This window comes from Lagopus muta, chromosome 10 (genome assembly GCF_023343835.1).
Source record: "Lagopus muta isolate bLagMut1 chromosome 10, bLagMut1 primary, whole genome shotgun sequence".
NCBI classification, from domain to species: Eukaryota; Metazoa; Chordata; class Aves; order Galliformes; family Phasianidae; genus Lagopus; species Lagopus muta.
Window position 1 is genome coordinate 13,088,673 of NC_064442.1, and position 17,329 is coordinate 13,106,001.

At 41.2% G+C, this 17,329-nt stretch overlaps 1 protein-coding gene across 6 annotated transcripts in view; it reads left to right on the forward strand.

Moving 5' to 3' along the window:
- The window catches only part of LOC125698004 (myocardial zonula adherens protein), a 156,285-nt gene that overhangs the window by 6,826 nt on the left and 132,130 nt on the right, over positions 1 to 17,329 (forward strand). Inside the window, exons 1-2 of one of the 6 annotated variants that reach the window (XM_048955785.1) lie at positions 6,274 to 6,480; positions 9,808 to 9,884. The exons of 4 other annotated variants lie outside the window; for them this stretch is intronic. The gene's annotated coding sequence lies outside the window, so the exon portion shown is untranslated. Of the gene's footprint in view, positions 1 to 6,273; positions 6,481 to 9,807; positions 9,885 to 17,329 lie in introns of those variants that run through there. One more of the 6 variants, XM_048955783.1, reaches the window with a different exon arrangement.

Sequence of the window (17,329 nt, forward strand, 5' to 3'; positions counted from 1 at the left end):
AAGGAGTCTGCTTAGATTTGTTCTGAACAGTGTCAAGCCTACCAAACAGGATAAATAACTCCTGGAAAGAGTAGGTCTCTACGCTGAACAGTTAAATAGACTTCTATCTCCTAAGCCTGCCAAGCTTAGAATATCAGATTGATTCCACAAACTTGTATACAAGTCTTGTAATTTTAGCTTCTCAAGATTGTAAGGATATCTGCCAGCCACGGGACCTATGGGTGATACCTACTGTACAAACAGCAGTTGCACTTTCCCAAAGCATACAGGCAGTGATGTGCTGCTGATACAACTGGTGCTTGGCTGTTGCTGCAGGGCAGCAGTCAGGCCCTTTGAGAACACTGCAACAGTACAGGGAGTGATAAAAGAACATTGTGTTTTAACTCTGATTGGCACTGTATCTTGTCAGTGCAGTTCATCTCATTACATTTATAACTCTTACAAATTTAGAAATAATATGGAGGTGAAAAGAGAAATTGGTACCAATTAACTTTGTTGCTACTTTCTCTGAAACCCTGTGCTGAGCAAAAATAGGCATTTCTGCTCTTGAGAAAAATGAAACAAAACACCACAAAATAGGGAAAGATTTGATGCAAGTTTTCTAGGTGGAGAAGGACTTTTATTTCCAAGGGAAACTTTTGAAAATCTTAAACGTGGAAACTGCAATCAGGATTGCAAGGTACATCAGGTAAGTGTTTCTCATCCTCAAGGTAAAGCGAAGGAGCCATAAACCTCAGGGCGCGGGAAGCCGTGCCGGGGCGAGTGCGGCAGTGTGCCCCGCAGGTGGCAGCAGAGAGCAGAAGGCAGCTCCTTACGGGCTGTGCCCTGTCTTTGTCCCAGGGGTCCTCGCAGTTTGGATCCCGGTTTGCAGTATCATACATCATTTTAATACATCATTAATTGTGTTTAGTCACATAATGCCTTTTGTACCTAGATGTGGCTGTACCTACCTGTGACTGTAGTTATTTGCCACAGTGCAGGGTTTTGTTGCAACGAATCTCACAACTGGATCTGCGAAGCTGGGGACTGCTGCCTGTGGCAGTTGCAAATTGCCCTGTGGCAGGCACTGCTTTCATTTTTTGTTGCTGGCATCCTTCAGTATGATGAGAGTGGTAAAATTCATCCCTTGACAGTGCTAAGCAGCCAGGACTCCTGCTGCGGCTGGCATTGCAGCTGACGTATTGCATCCGTTCTGCTGACTTGTTGACTTGTGCTAATTATGGTCTAATAGTACACCTTTTGCTTGCTTTCCCAGCAAGCAACTGGTTTGGAGCCAATTGTGATATTCCATCTAAAAAGGGAGATCATTTATAAGCCAACCTGAGAGGTCTTGAGAAGCTAAAGTATATCTTGAAGCTTGGTAAACTTGAGGTTGAGCTCCAGCACAGGCTTCTTGAAAAATGGGCAAAATTACTTAATCCTCTTGGTGTATGAATTGTCCAACAATGAAGCACAGTACAGAATACAGCCAGATTGCTATTCTGTGAAGTATTTTCTACAGAAAGTGATCTGTTGCTCAAGAAAGATCCTTTTCAGTATAAAACTACAGTCAAAATAGTATTTAAGAAATTGAAGTGAATCAAGTAACTAATGTGCACTACTCCGTATAATAGTGAGCTGTGATGCACTTTGTAAAAGTGCTGCTGCTGTAAGAAGTACTCAGAGGTTCTATTGCATTACCAGAACAGATCCGTAAAAACCTGGTGATGATCCTGGGTTTGGGGAAATTAATTTGAAGAAGAACTGGAAAAAAATACTGAACTTGTTTTGAAGTTTATGTTATGTGGTAAAGGACAGAAAGAGCATTGATCAGCATCTGCTCTTTTCGTTGTCTTGTAATCCTGTGACAAGGAGATGATCACCAGAATGGAGCGAGGAGGATCAACACATGTACATTTTTAGAACATGATTAGAGTTTTTAACTCACTGGTTATGACAGTTTAGCATGAGAGAGATGTTTCATAACTGTTAAGAATACTCATTATTCATGAAAATCTGTCGGCAGAGTTTAACTAAACCTATTGTTCAGGAAGTAAGCCAGTCTTTAATGATTAGGGATCCAGGGAGATACTTAGAGGGAGTGGGAGGATAATTAATGTCTGTCTCTGGTGGAATTCTTCTACCTCTCTCCAAAGCAGGAAATCCTGGCCAGTGACAAACAAGGTAGACAGCAACTCTGATATAGTGTTGGCATCTGTTATGCCCTGCATAAGAGCAAGTGATGGTCTGGGAAGCAAAATGAGGTAGCAGCTGTGGCTGGACTATAACATGAGAGAGAGAATTTCTCAGACACCAGGTTGTCTTTTGCTTCAACACTTAAAGGTATTCTCAAAGAAATGATTTCCAACATCCTTTCAGCTCTGATCTTTTTCCACCTATTTTCAGGCACTGACCGAGAAAAGTGTCAGCAGGGTAAGAAAAGTAGAAATGTGTGTTTGAACATTTCTAAGAGGACTGAACTGTATGCACTGTGTTGTGGTTTTTCTCAGAAGTTCAACCCCCCTTTCTTTTGTTTGTTTGTTTGGTTTTTTTAATCTGACATGACTCAATCTTAGCATCTCTCCATTTCATGGAAACTAATGAATTTTGAGCGGTTGCAATTTCAGTCTACCTAAGAATGTCTTCACTTTTCCAAAATTCACATGGGATAGTTATGAACTGTGGTGAATTATGTGATTTTATTTACTGGGTGCCCACGTTAGACATATCATCAGGAATTAGCCATGTCAACAGTCATGTTTTGTAGGCTAACAAGACCATAATTTCTACTTGAGCAGATTCCCTCGATTTGTATTCATAGAATCCTTAGAGTTGGAAGGGACCTCTGAGGGTCACATCTAATTCAACTCCCCTGTAATGAATAGGGACACCACGGCTAGATCAGGTTGTCCAGGGCCTTGTCCAGCCTTGCCTTCAAAGCCTCCAGAGATGGGGCATCAACAACAACACTAGGTAAGCTGTTTCCAGTGTCTCATCACCCTCACTGTAAAAGATTTTTTTCCTTATACTTAACCTAAATCTCCCCTCCCTGAGCTTGAAGCCATTTCCTCTTGTTCTATGGTATGTCCCCTTCTTTCCTGTAGCTCCCCTTTAGATACTGCTATCGGGTCACCTTATAGCTTTCTCCAGGCTGCGCAGCCCCAGCTTTCTCAGCCTGTCTTCACAGGAGAAGTGTTCCATTCCGTGGATATTTTTTGTGGCACTTCTCTGGAAGTGTTCCAACAGTTCCACATCTCATCTGTACTGGGGAGACACCACATTTGAACGCAGTGTTCCAGGTGAGGCCTCACCAGTGCAGAGCAGAAAGGCAGGATCACCTCCCTTGCCCTGCTGTCCACACTTCTGATGCAGCCCAAGATATGTTTGGCTTTCTGGGCTGTGAATGCACATTGCTGGCTCATGTCCAGCTTGCCATTCAACAGTACCCCCAGGTCTTTTTCAGCAGGGCTGCTGAAAAATCCTTTCATCCCCCAGTTTGTATTGGCAATGGGGATTTCCTCGACCCAGGTGCAAGACCTTGCACTTGAATTTGTTGAACCACATGAGTTTCACCTGGGCCCACTGCTCAAGCCTGTCAAAGTCCCTCTGTATTACAAAGTCTGTACAAAATCATGCTATTCTTGTCTAAGAGAAACCTCAGAATTGCCACAAAAATAAAAGTTCGTCTTTTTTTGAAGATTATATATTAATATGATCAGATGGTTTTGACCAGAAAAGACAGCTAAAAATTCAGCCACAGCTTTTATAAGCATCTGGACTATATGTGGCTACAGAAACACTGGAATTTCAAGTTTTATCTGCATGATGGAATAAGTCAGTGCATTTTAACTTTTGTGTTGCTGTGGCAAAGTTGTTGCTCATAGCTAAATATGCTAACTTAAAGGTAGCTAAGGAATCTAACCTCTGTACAGCAGCTATTTCTGGGTACTATCAGACAAAGAGCAATCTAAATGGACTGAACATTTTCCCGAGTATTTGAAAGGATGTATGGAAAATGCATTGTTTCCTTAAGGACAGAAGCAGAAGTACTTAGTTAGCATTCAGTTCTGGAAGACATTTCAAACATTTTTATCTCCAGTGTTTAATTCTACAAAATCTTTCTATTTTGATATTCTGATGAATATATTTAATGTAGTAACACAGAAGAACTCAAAAATTCATAGAGATACTGTAACTCCAGTAATATGGGAAGTTGGAAATGTACCAAAATTCTTTCTTAAGAGCTTTTTAGCCTGTCTGCAGTCAGAATATTTTGATGTATTTTGTATTCCAATACATCAACAAAAGCACAGCATGTGTCATAAAATAACTGGTTGATGAAGATTTCTGAAGTGTTTGCTACCCCTCTGAATTATTTACTAAAATAAACCAAGCTAGAAAGTGAATGGACACGAGATGTTTCCTATGTAGTGCATGCAATTACTGTATTAATATATTATAACCTCTGACCAACATCTGTAGAAATTACTGGGAATTTTGCTATTGATTTTAGAGGCAGGAGGATTGAGCCTTGGGTTCCTGTTAGTCATTTGTTGTAAGTTAGGATACAGAGATCTCCAAGGACAGAGTGATGGACTAACATGCTGGTTTCAGCAGAGTTCAATTCCCAGTGGCCCACAGGAAGACAAACTCCTTCTTCTCCTTCCTGCCATGATGTCTTGTGTCAGAGGAGATTATTGTCAGTGCCTCAGATCATTGCTAGCATTGTGGGTAAACCTGATTGATAGCTCTGGTAGAATTCATGATAACTAGCTCACCCAAACCCGGTCCTTTATGCATAAACATTATGCATCTCTTCTTTCAGTAATGGCAACTTCTTTGTTCAGTGACCTGCAGCGACAGTGAATCTTCAGGTTAATTATGAAAAGCAATATGATAGTTTCTTTGTACTATTTTAATTCTATTAACCCACATTAATATCCAGAGCACCTCCATTTGCTTCTTGGCTATTATCAGGCAAATACCAAAAGTAGGGCAATTGTCTCTTAGTAATAATTTGCACACCTTTCTATTCTCGCAGGGGAGAACCAGGCGTTCCAGGCTGGTCTGTCTTAAGCATTCATTTTTCTCCATACCCCTCATACCTCTGCTCTGTCTGCTAACATTGCATTGTTGCAGTTCCAAAGTCAACAAGATTAAATTTTACTAACTAAAATATGTTGTTGTATTTAAAAAAAAACCTGTGTTAGACTGAGTTAATGGGAAAAGGACACTCCTTGCTGAAGCTGCATTCTTATTATAAATACAGCAGGCCTATACTATAGTTTTCCATGCTGAAATACTTATGCGGAAAACAAGCCTGCAACTGATGATGATGGGATTCTGCCTTAATAAACCTATAGACCAACTCAAGAAGGCCTGATAGAATTTTTGTGTTATTCAGTCCAGCCAGTCTGGAAGCTTGTGAAGTTTTCTGGAAGAATTCCAGAGGCAGGGATTTGCTCTATTAACATATAATAGATAAACTTGTTCAAAAAGCAATTTGGATAGAAGTGCAACAAAAGGAGCATGGCGAAGTTGTTAGAAAGGATAGCAGTTGAACATTTGTGGCAGTACAGTCAATGCTAACTCCTTTTTTTTTTTTTTTTTTTTTAAAGTTAAATTAAATTAATGTGGAGAACTTAAAGACTTTCTCAGCAGAGATGGTTTGAAATCTCTTTACAGACACATGGTAGAAGTACTACAGAAAAGGCTCAGGCATCTGAAAAGAAATAGTAAGTGGAGCTGAGTGATGTAGAAGAGGAGAGGCCTTCCCTGGAGCCTGTGAAGAGTTTGTCATACTGTGGAGCTCTTTGCTGTGCGGTTTTCTCTGTATTTTTTTCAGCATTTCCCTTGGATACAAGTACAGATAAACTGTAGACCCATTTTTAAACATAGAAAAAGAAGGCTTTTTTTTTTTTTGAGACTTCCTTCTAAATCTCCCAATTGGAATAAATTTACAGAGTAAATAAAAATTCAATAGAAATGAGTGGGTCAATGAAACAAGCCATTGCAAAGGTCTTTTGATAGAGTCCTCACTATGCTTTATGCTTCCTGATAGGAATAGTTCCTCTGTGGGAGGAGTTTAATATCAGAATACAAGCTTTCTAAATTATAACTGGTCTTGCAAACTGGTTAGCTTCCTCTTGTAGACAAGTTTGTAACATCCATAAGCCACACATTTCTTTCAATTTCACATTATCATCAAGCAGGCAGAATATCAGGAAATCCTGCTGTACAATTTCAAGATGTTACCGGTTTCACCTATTTCAAAGGCTGTCATATTTCTTGAAGGTGACTTCCAGGAATAGCACATATCTCCTTCTCTGTGATCAGGACCCGAACCATGCTCATTCTCAGCTGTATTGCTAACCGGATGAGACACCATGTGCAGCAGGAGGAAAAAAAATCTGGGCTGAAGAGGCCTGAAGGATGACATGGGAGAAATCTGAGGAGTGGCCATCCAGGATACAGGCTATGACCAAATGTGGAAGTGATTAGGTGGGTGAATCCATTTCCTTTCTAGGACTGGGATGCTTGTTAGAGGGGCATCCCCCTAAGTAATATTTATTCGCTATGATTGAGCTGTTAGTAAGTACCCTTACCTATTTAATCCTCCCTATACTCCCTCCTAATTACTTTACCTTAGTTAGGCCCAACAGTATCTTCTGCACTGATTATAACTTTACTTCTTTATTGATTATTTTAATGGCTTGGTGCAGAAGAGAGGAGACTGTTGATAAGATTCAAAAAAATAATAATAAATCCTTACACTTTAAATACAGATAGGTCCACTAGAATGTTTTTTTAGGACTGGAAGGAACAAAGCTTTCCTGTTGAAAGTCCCCTGATAGAGTCAATACAATCTGATTCTATTTTTTTATGATTTAAAATACCTCCATTTCCAACCTTACTTTCCTTTTATATGACTTCTAATTAACTTTTTTCTTAATAGTATTAAGAAACAAAAGAAAATGAGATCTTCCACTAGTACTGCACAGATTTTATGTATAACTCTCTGTGCTGCCTATGGGTGTGTGCAGTCAGTGTGCTGGGAGAGTCATTAAAAACTACTGAAGTTCTATGAGCAACATTCTGCGATGGAACATGGAAGAACAGGTCTTAAACCAGGTCTAAGACCAGACACAACTGAATGACCAAGAACTTTTGGTTCAGATGCTCTGGACAAGTGCCTGTTATTTTTGTTGTTTTTTTTTTAATATAAAAAATATTCCATCATACTCCTGATGGAATACCACCCTGAAGTTGGACTGAAATCCACTAGTTGTTATTCCAGTCTTCTATCATAAGATAGAACAGAATGTAGTTTTTACCCTTTTTCCTCATCTGTTTCATTCCTGTGGTGAAATTAAGGTAAAATCTTCCCCTTTGTGAGCTAGAATTGTCTAATTAATGCTGTCACTCCTTGAAATTTGTTCATTTTTTCCCTACAGAAGAACTTGTACTGCGGTTTATTTCTGCCTCTAAAATTTATTTGTTTCCTGCAAGAATAACAATATTTAAATAATAGCCTTTTAGAAGAAATCTATCCTTTAGTATTATCTCCCAGGAGCGAAATATAATTTAAATGCAAGCACCTAGCAATATATCTACTAATGGTGGGTGTGCCTGTTCTCTGCTCTCCTGCATACCAGTTAACCAGTTCAATTATATGGCCTGGCCAAGTCACACCCCTTGATGAGCAATGCTGCTACTCCTGTGCTGCATTATTTTTAAATGACATTCATGTTGAACCATCCTTCTTGTGTGGCACGGACTGACTGAAACAAAGCCTATTGCCAAGGAAAGAATGATAGACCTAGAATTGCACATTGTTGTGGGCTGTGACCATATGCTGAACAGGAGATTTACATGAAGGAGGAAATGGTGAAGGTGAATCAAGGGGTGGTACAGTTTTTGCTGAATCAGAACTGGACTGATGGCTTATATGCTTCAACATAATGTGAGGTGATGCTATCTAGAGCCCTAAGAAGTGGTGATTGAAAAATGACAGAACTGTTCTCTTCCATTCATAGGCAGCCATGTATTCATGATTAACTTTCCTCAGTTTGTCTTTATACCTTTCATGTCTGTTGTAACAGTTGATTTTAGTGAAGAACAAGCTTTTATTTTGATAAAATGAAGTCCATGGCTATAGCTGTGTAAACATTATGACTTATAGACATGCTCAGTCAAAACCCCTTCCACAATAAGCTGAGAATGTGTCCTTCTAGGGCTTTGCATCTTTCTTTAAAATCTTAACTATAATTTTTATTCTACTCTAAGTTGCATTTTAGCACTCTGAGATTGCAATTCTTAGCTGACTAGCTACTAGGCACACAAACAGCATGAAATACACCAAGATACATACGTGTCCATAAGGGTATATGGCAAAATATTGCTGTTATCATTACCTGATTAACTTTGGTGGACTACTCTATGTTCTTGTCTGGATATGACTTTGAGAGACTAATCCATTCTGACTTGTTCTTTCTGTCTATTCCATAGGAAATAATAGTACAAATTGCCTTGTATTATTTATTTACTGAGCTATCTAGAATTAGTTTGAAACTATTCTCAGAACCCACCTCAAAGGTGGAATCGAACTGCTATTGCAGGTAACTCCAGGAATTTCCTTGTTTTACTTAATTAAACCAGGTGAAATAATAACATAAAATGAGTATTGAGAACTTTGCAAAACAAAGTATTTATTCTGCATTTTAAACTCCTGGTATGGGCATTCCTAAATATAGATTGTCTACGTGAGGTCAGCAGGGGAGGCTCTGAGTTTCTGTAGCTATCCTATATTAGCTGTATACTGGGAGTGTTAAGTGACAGAAAACAGTTATGTCAATAGGTTAGAGAAGTGATTTGATGCTTGTAGCTAAACCAAGCTGGCTATTCAGATAGTTGTACATGTCATGTTCCTTCAAAAGGCCAGCTGTGAACCAGACTAACTCCAAACGTAGCTAACGGTGTATTTCCCAGTGCAAAAGGAAAATATTGCTCAAGATAAGAACTGTACAATATTATGTGTTGGTTTGTATACTGCATATGAGGTGACCTATGGCTGCTGAATTTGGAGACTCAATTTCAGGTGCTCGTCCCCTAACAAGCTGTTTTATGATAGTTAACAGGACGACATTTTCATGCTAGCTGTAATGCCCAAAAAAGGTTGTTTGAGACTTGTGTACATGGTGCTGAGCTAAATACATGTCTGTGGAATACAAATGTCAATGCTAGCAGGAAAAATAAACGTTTTTGAAGAAAAATAGGTGATCTAGCCCACAGGTCTTGCCAAGTCTGGTTCTGAAGTATTTCACATGCATCTGTCCATTTGACAGTCTTGCTATAAATGGGCTTCACGCCTTGGGGATGATAAAGACAGAGTGGATTGTAATCCCACTGGAAAGTGAAGGCTATTAGAAGTTAATTATAACACTTCATTTTTGTAACAATCCAACTGGGATTTTATAACCTTAATGACCACTTGTGTGAGTTCTTGCACAATCTGTAACTCAGCAATTATTCCCAAATCTCACAGGGCTAATATTGCAGCTGATGAGGTGTCACTAGGACTTTACCCCTTCCTTTGGACTCTATCAGCATTTAGTCTGACGATGGAGAAGAGAATTAACATGGCTGTAATGAGGAAATTTGTTAAGGCCAGGCTCCCCATTCCTGCAGTACTGCCTTTGTGATTTGCTGTTTTGTGAGAGGAGACATTTTCCATTCTGTGTATTGTATGCTCTGTTATTCATCTTGTGACCACAGACTTTTAATATAAAGGCCTGTTATTTCTATGACATTGTTTCATTTCTTCCACAGCATATAGTGGTCTGTGGTCTTCCTGGACCTGTGATGCTGGTGGTGGCAAAAAGGATATTCAGGGGAGTGGGAAAAAGGTACAAACATTTCCAATGTTTCAAATTTGCTGCAGATTTTGTGTAATCTTTATTAGCTCTTTCACAACAACTATTGCCCCAGATATTCACATTATAGTGTCATCTTATAATTAACCTGCAGTTCCTTTGTATCATTACATTCACAAAAACACTGGCAAGTTTTGAACTAAAAGCTCATCCTGGTCAGATTATTATCTGCCACCGCATTCTGTATAGTTTGTGAGCAATCTGTATGACTGTATATACATTTTGTGCAGTCTGTACAGCTATAAAGATTGGTATTGTTTTAGTCTAGCAAATCAGGTGTGATTTACTTTCTATTCTCCCATTCTTTGTCTGTAAGTTAGCACCACGTCCCAACACAAAGACAGCAAGAGATGTTTATAGAAGGATGCTATGCTCCTTCAGGGAATAAGAGCTTTAAATTCCAACAGATCTAGTTCAGATGGTATCAGAGTGAGACAGGTAGGGTCATAGGTCCAAGCTAAAACCAAGCAGACATTTATCCCTAATCTCTCAAGGAATGAAAGAGGAAGTGGGTCATCAGTGGACTGTTACTTCTTGGCTTAAACCTCCGGTGAGAGTGAAAGAGAAAGCAAGCCCACAGTTCAAGGACCTCCTGAGTCAGTAATTCTGTGCATCCCTTCGTGATTTACAGTTTCTGTAGCTCCTTTCAAGAGTTTATTCAGCTGCTTTTAGAGAGCACGTATACCTTTCATAATCATAATATTCTCTGCCATAATTCTCTGCCAAAATTACACATAGATATGGTGCCTCGTTCATTTCAAATCTGTTGTTCCCAAGGGCAGGAAGTACTGAATAGCTATTCCCCCCTCACATACCAGTCATGAAGTTCTAAGCCTCTACTGCCCTCTTCCTACCCCTGTTTTTGTCTATCCTGTCTTCATCCAGAAATAATTCTACAACTCTGAGCTTTTCTGCAGCCCATCTATATATGACTTGTATTTCTGCAACATCTTTTATTGAGTGTCTCACTTTATAGCTGGGGGTACCAAGTGTTCATTCAGTACCAGCACTCCATCCATAATCTTCCATAATCTCTGTAATGTATCAGAGCTGTGGTCGGGAGAAAAAGTTATTATTCCAAATATTGCTTTCATACAAAGAGAAGGTTTTTTTTGTTTTGGTTGGTTGGTTCTGGGGTTCTGTGGATTTTTTTTGTTTTTGATTCTTTCTTTTACACATTCTTCTCAGCCTTGGTAGAGCTTAGAGATTATTAGGCATTTTCAGATGTTTACTATGCACATAGAACCTCACAGCCTACAGAACAGCTGAAGAAACTTTAAAGGATTCACAGGCAACTAACAAAGGGGAAAGCAAGTTGAATGCTGCAGTTTGCTGACTAGGGGAAAGGAAAGGAGATGGTTTATAGAGTAGACAAACAAAAACAAAAACAAAAAACAGACTAAGTATGCTTACAGGTTATTCCTTCTAGGACAATTTTAATTCAAGAAAGTGCCCAGAAGTAGATGTTTCTGTTGAGATTGCTGTATCAGATAAACATGTCTTGCCATTATATTCCAAGAAATGAGGAGGGCCCTTCGTAATACAGACAAAACATAGAAAACTGCATTTGTAGTAGTTATATTACTTATGGACAGGTATTTCTTCCATCCACACACAAAAAAAGATTTCCATCAAATTTATCATAATTCTCAAAGTCAGTCATGCAAATTCTCCCAGGGACCCAACTATTGTACCTTTGTGACTTTGTCGTACTGTAGGCCACGGAAAGGAGGTCCTTTACCAGAGTGTGGCACAAGTTTGGTTTCTGTGCCTGCCCTTGGAAAAGCAGTTCTTCTGTCTGTGCCTTGCAGTGACTACAGCTTTTTGTGCATGCCTTTCTCCAGAGAAGAGAGAAGTCCTGAAGGCACAGCTTCTCACTGACCAGGAGAATCTCACAGGTACATGATGTTGGCAGCTGTAACCACACAAAGGCTGTATGCTGGCATCTAAGTTGAGACATCTCTGCTCACCGGAAGGACCAGGAACAAGCAATGATCACTGCTAAGGCACAGCCCAACAGTTAAGTGACATATGAGGAACCATATCCCTGTTGTTGAATATAAACCTTTTCCGCACCAGGAAATCCCCTCTGAAAGCAGGATTATTGCCATGAGTTAAGATGGTGGATGATTCATTTGGAAATTTGATAGTGGGCTTGGGGCATCTTCAGGCAGAACAGCAGGTATAACATGCAGTCAGTCTTGAGAGAAGTCCAAATACAAGTGGTTGCTCTGTCTCATTTGCCTTGGGCTATATGCCTTCCTCAAGAGAGAAGAGAACAGAAGCTGGGAAAACAACAAGAAAGACTGAACAGTAATGCAGACCAACCCTTTTTTCTCTCCTCCAGGCCTGGGCAATGTTTTCTTCCTCTCTTCCTCAGATCCATATCATGTTGATAGCTCAGCATCTTGCCCTGATGGCTCAGTATCTTGCTCTAGAGACAGGGATCTGAGAAACGGAAGAGAATAGACACTTCACACAGAGGGTGAGGCACCAGTCCCTCAGTAGGTAGCAAATTACTTCCTCTTCTTCAGCATTCTCCAAACCAGGAAACAGCTCGTAGCCACAGCAGTGTGCTCATTAACATCGTAATGGGCAAGGACATCATGTAGCTATAGCTGTGTTTTCTTGTGGTCTTAATTATTTAAAGGTATTTACATGGAGACAAAGGATACATATTTCTTCTGCAGTTTGTTTTGTGCTTAAGCATTTCTTTTTGTTGTAGCCTCTCTGGTTTACTCAGGAACATGCTCCTTGCTTATGAGGGATGCAGGGATGCAGATGAACGTGGTGTGTGCTCATCTGGGCCTGCACAGTGCTGGAGGGTTACAGTGTTCCCCTTCAGCCACGTCCTGGAAGAGACAAGTATCTTCTGAAGGAAATGTTGAAGTCCAAACCTGCAATCTAAGAATGTATGCTCAGTGCCAGCTATTTCCAGCGCCAGCCTCACCTCCTTGCTGGACCTTCAACATGAAAGCTTGTGCTACCACCTGCACACTGAGTCGCCCCAGCCTCGTGCCTCGCACCTGAGGCTGCCTGCAGTCGGGGCATTTCTGCCCAGCATGCTGTGTGTTCCCGGAGCACAGCTAATAAGCTGACAGGCCAGAGTGGCTCAGGAATTGCAGCAGGAGGGGGGGACGGTGCCAGCTCTATCCCATTAGAGCACTCAGAAGTGTGTACCAGAGAGGCCTCTTCTGAGCCCCAGCTCCTTTTTTCCAAGCCCAGAAGGTGGCTGGGTGCCACATGTACCCTCTCGGCCGCCTTCTCCAAGCTCCGTTCCCAACGTGCACTGAAATTCCGGCGGCACGCGGACCGCGGCGTCCCAAGGGCAAATTGCTCGGGAGCCGCGTGCCCCCAGTGACTTTGCCCGGACGCACCCGTCTCCAGGCTCTCGGTCGCCCTCGCGACACGGTCGCCGGGCTCTCCCCTCGCCGGCCCGCCCCGCCGGGGCAGCCGCTGCGCAGCCCGGCCCCTGCGGCCGCCCGCGGTGTGTGCGCGGGGGCGGAGCGGCGCCGCCGGCCAGAGGGAGCCGCAGTCAGCGCCAGCACGGCGGCCCGCGGGGATGCTGCGCTACAGCTCGGGGCTTACGGTCACCGCCACCACCCCCAGGAGGACGGCCGGCGATGGCGGCCGTGCCCGGCGGAAGGTGCGCGGGGCAGCGGAGAGGGGGGGGCGGCGGGGAGGTCCCGCGGGCCGCGCCGTGGGGCGGTGTGACCCCTCTCGCTCAGATTGCCGGCGGAGCGCGTTTGGGCTTGCTTAGTTTTGGTGTTTTCAGGTGAAGTGTGCGGTGTGCGAAAACATCTCTTTGAACCTCTGTAGTAGGTCTGTGTAGGTGCTGGGAGAAGCAGAGCTTTGGGGTGCCCTGCAGGGCTTTTGTTAGTGCTACTTCCTGGCTGCTCTCTGGACAGCCTGAGGAAGCTTTGCTGTGGTGGAGACTTTTTCCTGATATGTACAACGGAGAACTTCCCCCGAGACTCTTTTCCTCATGGGGAAGCTTACCAAAATGACTTGCATGGCAGTGATAATTTCTTTTAAAATATGGATGTAGAAATACAACTTACTGACCTCTTAAACTTTTTAATTTTCATAGACAAACCATGCTATATTAACACACTGGAAAATGTGTCCTAAAAGTTGTTAGAACTCTGGCAGGTATGATAGCAATGTCTCTGTAGCCACCTTGATTGAAAGAGCCCTTATGTGCTGCAGTGGCCACGATGTTATCACTGGGGGGACATGTTTTACATGAAGGAATAAATCAAAACAATCAAATGCTAAGAGCACCCATACAAAGAAATACACTTGTGCGATCATAACAAATCTCGAAATATTTTGGGATAGGTCTGTCGATCCAAACTTTTGTGCTTATAAAACCAGTGAAGAATGACAAATCAACACATGTTGTACACGGTAACACACAACTTGTGCTCTCCCACAGCAAAAAAGTTCCTTTTGTAGTGGAATGCAAGTCTCTTACCGTGAGTTGTCAGAAGAGAGGAGGAAGGCAGAATAACTGCAAAATAAATGGAAGATGTGTGTCACATTCCTGTGTGCCTGTGGTCATGGGAAAGGTGCCCTGTAATTGTGGTGGTGTGGGGAATCTCATAGCGGAGATTACATAAATGAAGAAAACTAGCCACATAAATGACCAATGAAAGTACTTTCTTCTTTGCATGTTTAGGGGAGACTGAAATTAAAACCTGCTTCGTTTTTGCTCTCACCTTCAAAACTCTGAAAGTAACACCTGGTCTTGGGCAAAGGGAGAAATTTTTGGCCCTTGAGCTGTTTGGATAGCAGGTAGTTACTCAACAAACACGTTATCCCAAACTGTTTAATTGTGAGGCATTGGAAAGATCAGCAAAATTAGATTTTTGTTAACTCCAAAGTAGATTTGAATTTAGATCAAAACTGAACCATCTCTTCCCTGTGAAGGACTGTAAAAGTCTAAGACTGAGGCTGGTTGCTGGTAGAACAGCTTGTATTTTTCTACCACTATGCTAGTAACCTTGGTTATTCTATCAGACCCTTACTCATTATTTTAGTGCTAGCTTGATAGTTATTTCAGTACATAGTTAGCTGCAGTCCCTTACTGGATGTTTCTTGTTTTTAGAAGGGAGGAATAAGAGTCTGAAGAACGTTACTCAAACTGAATCTGTCATCTGTTTTTGTCTTAAGTTGCACCCTAGTGATTTGAGTAGGATGGTAAACATGAGTGTGGATTGTGGATCTGGGCCATAAATTCTTAACATTTTTAACTAACCTAGATTGGCTTTTTTCTTAATTACTGTATTGCAGTAGCTCTCAGTTATGCTGTCCCTTTAGCCTCTTAGAAATTTGGTAGAAGAGCTTGTCTTCACCTGTCAATTTCCATTGCAGTCAGCAAACTTTTCTGTTTAGTGTTGTGGAGGTTGAACTTATCAGCCTTTGTTTTCCTGTCAGCATAATCATTCTACAAATGATGTCAGATGAGCTCTGGAAATACTGCTTGTGGGTTGCTGGTGTCAAAATCTGGGAGTGAGCATAAAATGTTGGCACAAAGAAGGTTATGTGTATTGTTGGCTTGTCAAAGCTATACTTGCTGCAAACCAAACTAAAATCTCATAGCCTGGGAAACTTGATACCTGTACACCTATTCCTTTTTGAAAGTTATACTCGTAAAATCACAATTTTGATGACATAAAAGTATGGTGGAAGCCACATCTGTCCCTCAGGTTTTATCACGTGTTCTTACTGTCAATCGCCAACTGAAGGAAATTAAATTATATTCTTTTTCCTGCTTGTGGAATTCTCTTTCATTCCCCTCTTGGGTTTCTCCCTACAAAACTCAATTGTTTCTCAATTGGAAATTACTGCTTCATCCTTGTTTGCATATTATTTTGCCACTGTTTGGCAGAGAGTTGAGACTCTTCCTGTTATGATTTCATTTCCATGTTAGGGCATCACTACAGCCATGTTTTGCTGTTGGAAGAGGGCTGGCTGTGATTTCTGTATGAGCCTGCTCATTCATTTGGTCAAGTAACCTTGCCGACAAATGGCTGGGACAGCTGTTTCTTTAGGAAGCAGTACATAGCAAAGATAGTGTAGACACAGCATCCATAATTGCTTCTGAAGGTTATAGGGAAAGTGGTGCCTGCTGTTTTTTCCCTTCTAATCTCTGTAGTGTTTGTGAATTTTAACATACTGGCGTGTACTTCTGTCATTAGGTAGCATGCATCATCTGTGGTCCAGGAAGAATAGGAGCGAGTGGCTGCACTATACATTTTCTGCTGTTTCCCCAGAGATGTTACGGAAGTGCAATTGTTATAAACAATGGTAAGAGTACAGCCTGTATGAGGTTGTCCCAGCAAGGAATTCAAAACTGGATGGCACTTTGCCACTGTGATACAAGCCTCCCTGGGCGTGACTTCAAGGCTGGAATTGTCAGATGACTGCTCATACCACCCTCTGAATGGTATTTATGTGCAGCAGGCAGCAAAGTGAAGCATTATGTCTTCATTTTTTGTCAGAAATACTGCTGAAAATATGGTTGTGATTTGAGGTATCTCAGTAGTTTGGAGCTAACTTGGAAACAAGGAAGTGGAAAAGAAATTAAAGTGTGGTTTAGGGAGCTAATAGAGAAGACATTGTATAAAGAAAAAATAATTAAACAAACAAACAATCAGAACAAGAAAAATAGTTTAAATACTACCAACATTTTATTACAGTGTTCTTAGTCTCAACAAATTACTGTTACTGATTTGTATTTCTAAGCTACTTGCTACTTGCCTGCTTTCCTTCTGGGTTTCTCTGATTTTTCTTCATAGTAACCTTGTAACACATGCACTGCTGTAACGTGACAGGCAGCCATGATTCACTAACTGGTATACACATAATTACTTACAGTCACTGCACCATGAACCTATAAATGTGTTGGCTATAACTAGTCCTTTGCTGACTGACAAGCAAACCATTTGCCAGCTTCAGAAAAACTTACACAACTCCATTTCACCTGACATTGAGTTGCCTGTTAGTATGCGTTTCTGTTTCTTTGAGGTGTTTGTCACGTTTTCTCCTAAGAGTCTTTTTATTTGATTTAACTTAACTTTCTTTCATTTGAAACCCCTGTAAGAAAAAGTTGGCCTCATCTGTCACTTCCTGCACAGCACAAACTCAGTACTATTTCCTATTTACAGGTCTGGTCTTTGTTTGACTACATGGATGAATGCCAGTATTTCTTTCCCTTTTTGTTGTAAACACACTTGTTTTAGAGGAACGAGCCTTGCTAAGCCGATGAGAAGAAAGAGCAGGGGGAAATGGAAATTAAATAGGTGATAAAGCATAGTATTAATTACTTTATGAATCAGTGAGCTCTAGCACTGAGGAATTTACTGTTAATGTATCTTGATAACTTGTAAGCAGAAAGGACTGACAGTTTCTGC